We start from the raw sequence: 7,994 nt of genomic DNA, 5'->3' as shown, positions 1-7,994 counted from the left end.
TAGTGAGAAGAATATAATTAAGGCTGAGAGAAATTCATCTAGAGCTCCATAAAAATCCTAAGGGAAGTGGAGATCTTTCAAACGGAAATACAAAGCTGTAAAAAATCAACAAGTGCATGTTAGAGGAGGTTCTATTTCAGAGGAGGAATATCTTATTTGGATAACAAGACAGAAAAAAATGAAAATATATTTAAGATAAAGTGATTAGTTTTTACTAGTTCAGGCTTTTCTCTATAGGACTGATAGTGCAAGCTAGTTATAATCTTGCAATGCACTGTATTCTAACTAGCAAGAGATCATTTTTATTTCATAACTAGAAACAGACAAAGAAAACATACATATATATTCTTAGAACTCAACAATTGCTTTGAAACACTGAAATGATTTTATCATCCTAATGCTTACAGGCATCACTAAAGATAAAATATGACGAAAATTGGTTGAGATACAGTGTAATAAAATAAAATGTATTAAATCCATGTACAATCTCCTTTATTATAGTATATATTAAATAATTATTGAAGAGTTGTTCAAGAGAAGTGCATTGGAAATAACTCCTCTACATGTACTAAAACATATTTTTTCCTCTAAATCTCAAAATTTAATATAATCAACCTGAGGCTTTGTGATTGACTTAGTAGACTTCTTAGTCCTGCTGTAAATTTCTTCTATATAAGTTTATTTTCTTTAATGTGACAATTGTTTTCATTAACTACTAATTATTTTGCATAAGCATGAGGGTGTGTGTGCCAAAGTCTGTGACATTCTGTGCAAAAAATGTCATGATGGTGATTGAGAAATATTTTACCAAATGAGAGTTGCATACAATCAGATAAATTTAAAATTTATCTGAAAATTTAAAAGAAATCCATCTTGCAGTTCGGTCAGGGAAACAATCAAAGAAAAACAAATGAAAAAACAATAACATTACATATAAATTTATTTCCAAGAATGTGAATGTATATATGCTGATAAATTATATTCTCGTTTAGTCTATTCAATATATGAGACCACCAATACAGGTAATAAATTCAGAATGGCACCAAGTAGTTCACTTACGACATTCCTTCTCTACACTGCCCTCATGAGGCCCCATCTGGAGTACTGCATCCAGGCCTGGGGCCCCCAGTACAAGGAAGACAGGGAACTGAAGGAGAGGGTCCAGAGGAGGGCCACAGAGATGATCAGAGGGCTGGAGCACCTTCCCTATGAAGACATGTTGAGGGAGCTGGGCTTGTTCAGCCTGGAGAAGAGAAGGCTGTGGGATGACCTCATTGCAGCCTTCCAATATTTAAAGGGAGCCTTCAAACAGGAGGGGAGTCAACTCCTTAGAAGTATAGAAAATGGCAGAAAATATACAAGGTGAAATGGTTTTAAGTTGAAGGAGAGAAGATTTAGGTTGAATATCAGGGGGAATTTCTTTACCAAGAGAGTCTTGAGGTGCTGGAACAGGCTGGAGATGTTGTGAATGCCCTTTCCCTGGAGATGTTCAAGGCCAGGCTGGATGGGGCCCCGGGCAGCCTATGTAAAGGTTGGTTGCCCTGCCTGCGGCAGGGGCGTTGGAGCTTGATGATCCTTGAGGTCCCTTCCAACCCAAGCCATTCTATGATTCTATGATAGAGTTAATTTCTGGATACTGTCTTCACTCATGCAACATTTAAGGGTTTTTTTTTTGGAAAATGTATTAATATCAAGAAGCAGATATTTTGCAGAAATTTTATGCAACAGAATGTAGATTAGATGTTACTCTGTTGTGGTGATACAGGATCACTGTATTTTTATGAGTGATGCAAACATTTGCTCAAATTCCCAAAAGTGTCCATTCAATCTTATTCTACTATGTAATATGACTGTTACACTACATTTCTGATTAAACTCATCTCAACATGATATATAGACTATTAGAAGTCATGCAGAGAGGAAGTGCATGGAAAAAGATAAACTTCATTAATGGCAGATATTTTTCAGGGTCAGCTTCCTAATGTTGAAAGATTGCATAGAAAAGCTGGTCCATTTCTGTTAAATCAAACTACACTTTAAAAGTACCACACTACGACTCAATTTCTCTTTAAGACCTACATCCTTAAATAGGCAGCCCAAATAATGCTGGAAATTTTACAGTCAGTTTTGGCCATGCTTCCTCACACCTAAGTATACTGTATTCCTATTTTCTTCAAAATGTCTCTAGGCTCTGGTGCTCTACAGCCATCCCTCCTGTTACTAAATGTCTCAGACTTCTGCACGCCTTTGTTTCTAATTTCCCTTCCTTCCCCCTCCCCCCTTTCATTCCCTCTTCTCCCCTTCCCTTCCCCTTCCTCTTTCCTTTCTCACTATCCTTTAAAACCATTCTGATGATCGTTATTCACTAGTCAAAGGCATTAAAGGCGCAGTTCACTGATATCACACTCTGAGTTCAATAACTGAATGAGAAAATATTTGCTCTGCAAGTAAAACATGGTGAAGAACTCACTAAATTCAATATTATTAACATGAAAGACAAGACTTTTAAAGGTTACTTTTCATTCTTATTTTAGCTACCCAATATCTGGCCTTCCCTCTGATGCACTCCACATTGTTTTAACAACTAACTTCTAATTTATATAGAGTTTATTGGAGAAAGATTAATTTCACTCTTTCAGTTCTGAATGTCTCACAACGCTGTGTGACTAATGAGAGATAGTCTGGATTCTATCACGATAACAGAACTGACTTGATTATCACCTAGTTTATGGCTTAAGTATAGCTTAGGCTGCACTCTTGAGGACAGAACATTTCCAAATGCAATAGGAATACTTTCAGACTCGGTTTTCAAGATCACCTTGTTTTAACATAGGTGTTTTTTTCTTTATTTTGTTTCAATGCTAAGAATTATTTCCATTATGAGATATCTAACCTGAAGCACTGAGTCTAATTTGTTGATAGATCCTGGTCCATAATCCAAGATGCTTAGTTGAAATGGAGATCCTTAATCTCAATATATATTTTTAATAATCCTAAATCCTGCAATTATTGAAAAGACATTAAAAATAAATGTTTGTCCCTTTTCCAACCCAAATACATGGTGTTTTTTATGTCTTAAAGCTGATGAATAATCAGTAATTACAGCAGTATAGTCTTCTTCCTATAGATGTCTGTTGTTCTGTGTATTCATATATTCTTGAGGCAGATTTTCTTTCCTTATTCTACAACACAGAAGGTATTCTTAATTAAAATGATTGCTGTGGTTATGTTATTGAGCAATATTTTGGGATAAATACGTTCAGTGTTAGAAGTGTAATTCTACTTTTCATCTTCATGCTATGTAACGTTTATACAGTTTATCCTTGAACTGTCTAAAACTGGACTTGATCCCAACTGCTAGAAGCAAGCAGAAAAGTTTATATGAAGATACAGATTTGATTAGCATTCAGACATAACAAGTTCAGCCAGGCTGGATTGTGCAGTCTGACTCCAGTGACTTTCCACAGCACTGACCTTTTAAAGAGGGACTGTATTTTGTTACAACCTATAGTACTTTTGAAAGAAAAAAATAGGGTGATATAATATGCTTTGAGTCATAATATTTGGATTCAACCATTTAGCAGCCTCTGACAGACATCTATATTAGTGCCAACTTATTAACCACCATGAAAGATTTTATTAGTTATAAAGAAGAAATTTTAACAACAATAATGACAACAACAAATTCCTAAACAAAATAAAAGCAAAATACAACACTTTTTCTTTTATAATGCCATTCTACGGAAATATCCAGAATACTCATCAGTTCGGTATCTCCCTGGAGGTGTTCAAGGCCAGGTTGGATGGGGCCCTGGGCAGCCTGGCCTTGTATTAGATATAGAGGTTAGTGGTCCTACATGTGGCAGGGGGGTTGGAGCTTGATGATCCTTGAGGTTCCTTCCAACCCAAGCTATTCTATGATTCTGTGATTCCCTGTTTTAAAGACAATGTGTTGAAGCATTAGTGTAAGAATTCACATGTAAACCTGTATAGGACCAAAGCTAATTAAGTAGGTCTTTTAGCATTACTATAGCATTTTCATAATAGTCTGAAATCTCTATTTCGACTATGATAAAATAGCCTTCATACAAAATATTACAGATTTCACTATTAATGTGGTAGTACACAGAAAAATTGCAGAGTTTTTCTCAGAGTTTTTCTCTCAGAGAAAAAAAAAAAAACAGAGTAAACAAACTATAGGTATCTCAGTGTACGCTGAAAAAGCCTACCAATGTGCTACCCAATAATAATGGAGACATTCTCAAAACGCACTGCTAGAAAAAAAAAAGGAGTTAAAAAACAAGTCTTAAGTTGCCTGTTAGTGGTGCAGAAAGCCACCTTTTTGTCTGTTTGAGATTAAACACTGTGAGTGTTGGAATCTAATCCTACTATATACCATAATGGAGCACCAGTGTTAGACTTACCTCAGTGTTATACTGGATGAGGCTTTGAGCAACTCAATACAGTTAAAGATGTCTCTGCCCACAGTATCATACTGTGGCAGTGGAGTAAATGATCTTTAAAGTTCCTTCTAATCCAAACCATTCTGTAACAGAACTTCTGTGGCAGGAAAGAAAACAGATGTAAGATAATGACAGTTGTTTCTATCATAACCCATGTGAAAACTATGGATAATTATGCCACTGTACTCTTCGATAAGTTCAAACGGGTAGTATGAAAGTCAAATTTCAGTAATGGTTGCCACAAGATTCTTGCCCAGAGTTAAAAAGATGCAGAGAAGATGAGTCCAAGCTATTTAATTTCATGCCTCAACTACTTCCTCCTTCACCCACCTACCCTTTCAAAAGTCAGGTCATTGCTTTGATCTTGTCATTTATTTTGTTTTTATGTTGAATTCTGTTTATTTAGTTGTATTGAAAGAGATATGGAAGCCCCATTAAAGGATTAGAAATGCACTATGTCAGTGCTACAGTGCTACAGTGCTTCGATGGGATTGTTGAAGCGTGTAAGATTTAAATATGTACATCTGACCTGTCCCTCTTCACATATACAGAGGTAGGAAACTATTCTGAAACACAATTCTCAATGTATATCTAACCAATTTCTTTTGTCTACTTTAGAATGAGAAAATTTATTGACTAAACATGTTTAGTTCTCACCATTGACTGTAAGTCAGTGTATTTCCATATCACAGAGGTGCGGAATGGTTAGTGGTGGCAGGGATCTTGAAGGTTATCAGGTCCAACCTCCTTCCTCAAGGGCCACCTACAGCAGGTTGTCCACAGCGTCCAGATAACTTTTGGGTACTTCAAGGAAGGAGACTCCAGTTCTCTAGAAAACCTATTCCATTGCTCAATTACTGTCACAGTAAAGAAGTATTCCCTGATGGTCTGACAGAACCTCCTGCATTTCTTTTTGTGCCCACTACCTCTTTGTCTGTTGGGCATCACTGGGCATCACTGAAAGGAGCATAGTCCTGTCTTCTTCACACCCTTCCTTCGGGTATTTATGTACATGGATAAAATGACCCCTTAGTCTTCACCAGGCTAAACAGTCCTAGCTCTCAATCTCTTCACAAGAGAGATGTTCCAGCCCCTTGGTCATCTTGTTGGCCCTCCATTACACTCTTTCCAATATGTCCAATTCTGTCTTCTAGTGAGGGACCCAAAACTTGACACAATACCCCAGTTCTGAGTAAAGGGGAAGGATCAGCTCTCCTGACCTATTTTGTCTGATGTCAAGAATATAATTATCTTTCTTAGCAGCAAGGGCATATTCCTGTCTTACATTCAACTTGTAGGTCCTTTTCTGTCAAGTTACTTCCAGATAGTTTTCCCATAGCATGTATTCATGCCTGGGATTTCCCCTTCCCAAGTTCAGGACTTCACACTTCTTGTTGAACTCGATGAGGTTTTTGTCATTTCCTCCTCTATAACATGTCCAAGTCACTCTGCATTGCTCCCTCAGAAGTCAACTGCTCCCCCCGGTTTTGTGTCTTTTGTGACTTTACTGAGGGAACTCTACATTGTTGTCCAGATTTTTAATGAAGATATTAAAAAAGACAGGACATAATATTGATGCCATGGGTGATCTGCTTATTACTGATTTCCAATTATGTGTTTATACTTGCAGGCATTTCCTCTTTGTTAAATTATTTCATTTTCCATGTCTCAAAGAATTCAGAATATTTACATTCCCCTCCCATCTTTTACTCTCCATTAAAAAATTAAAAATAGAACACACACACACAGACACACAAATTAAAAAAATCCCAAACCAAAACCAAAAAGATCAGTTAGAACACAAGAAGGAAAAAAATAAGGCAACATGATATGACATTCTAGACTGAAAATCTGTTCTGTCATACAGTGTCTACTCCTGAAACATTTATTTCTGATAGCAATATGTCCTCCAGAGTAATAGCTTTTTCAGGAAGTAACATAATAGCATTTCTTTCCAATGACTAACTAGGCAGGTGAGGTGATGCTTTCATAGATTCTTTCTCTGGGAATTCGGGATCATAAAAGATTACTTTCCATATGCCTTTGTGAACATTCCTAATTGCATAATTTGCTAAATAGTTCTACAGTAGATCACATGCACTTTTTTTTTTTTTTTTTTTTTTGACATTTGTTTCTACCTGATGCTACAAGCTGATGACTGCAGAATATTTCTATTTGTTTTTCCAGTTTTTCATAAGGACATCTTATATACATTTGACAGATTGTATTGTTTCCATCTTTGATCTACAACTACCTTAGCTTCTGGTAGCAGGGAAGAATTTCTTGTCTCGGTTGTACTGTTTTGCACTAAGTGCAAAGCTTTGCATTTCTCTGTCAGTTTTCTTTAGATCTGTGCAAATTCCTTCTAACTATTCCTTCATCAAGAGGGACACTAATTTCTGCCAGAGATTAGCTTGAAAGTTTGCTGTAAGATCCAGCTCATTGTACAAATCAGGTTTTCTTGCTTTTGGTTACCTCTTCAAAACTTTTTTTTTTTTTTTTTTTTCTTTTATAGTTACCATGACTTTGCCAATTTCTGAAAAATAACAGGTCTCCTGTAAATAGTTTGGTTGTAAGCATGTGATACTTGCTACACTTCACTTGCACATTCTGAGCCACGTGTTTCTTCTCACTGACTTTTGTTGCTACTTGTTGGAGGTGTTATATATAGATCCATCAACTCTTACCAGTGTGGTATGCTGTTGGTGCACAGACCTTCATACATCCAAAAGCAGCAAGCAACAAGATCTTCATACACTCACAGATGTCTTTACTGAAATCTTTATGTTTCTTAAGGTTTTTATAAACTATATTCTTTCCATGAAATCAAGGAAAAAATCTGAATTGTTCCTTGACAGCAAATAATGAATAAGAACTAAATAATACATGATAAGATCTAGATCATTAGATCTGTGGCTCAATAACTGAAAGTCTCATTCTGGCCCAGAAATATACTGAATAAGGTAACATTAATATCAACATTGTGTATACTGCCTCTATAGCTCAGTACGGGTAAGAAACAAATTTAGATCAATACCCACAGTTTGGCGTCAATATCCCAATTTCTGTCAAGACATCAGCAGTAAGAATATTATTGTGTAGAACACTGACAATATGCTTTCCAAATGCACTATTGACAAAAGAGTGGAAAATAATAAGAAATTAAATGATGCTGAATAAATACTTGCATTGAATTTTAGACATCAAAAATGCATTAGTTGAAAACTGTAAGCAGAAGAAGCAGAAATATATCTCAGAAACCATTTTAGCATGCTTTATCACTGCATCATTAATTGGTGTGCCTTCTGCCCCGCAATGCAACACAAAAGGAAGAGCACTGGATGCCACAACTGTGAAAAAAGTGGGTTTATGTATGTATTTATTTATTTTTAACGACCTCCTAGTTTGTCATCATTAGATTATCTAATTTATGCATCAACATTTTGTTGGCTTAGAGGAACATCAAACCCATTATGTTCATTTACTAAATCTTCTAAGTTCCAAGTCAAGATGCTTTAAAAAAGAAATCAG

This window comes from Centrocercus urophasianus, unplaced genomic scaffold, assembly GCF_019232065.1.
Source record: "Centrocercus urophasianus isolate 14NV4802_14NV808 unplaced genomic scaffold, USGS_Curo_1.0 seq_9, whole genome shotgun sequence".
Lineage (NCBI taxonomy): Eukaryota > Metazoa > Chordata > Aves > Galliformes > Phasianidae > Centrocercus > Centrocercus urophasianus.
This window is presented reverse-complemented; position numbering follows the sequence as displayed.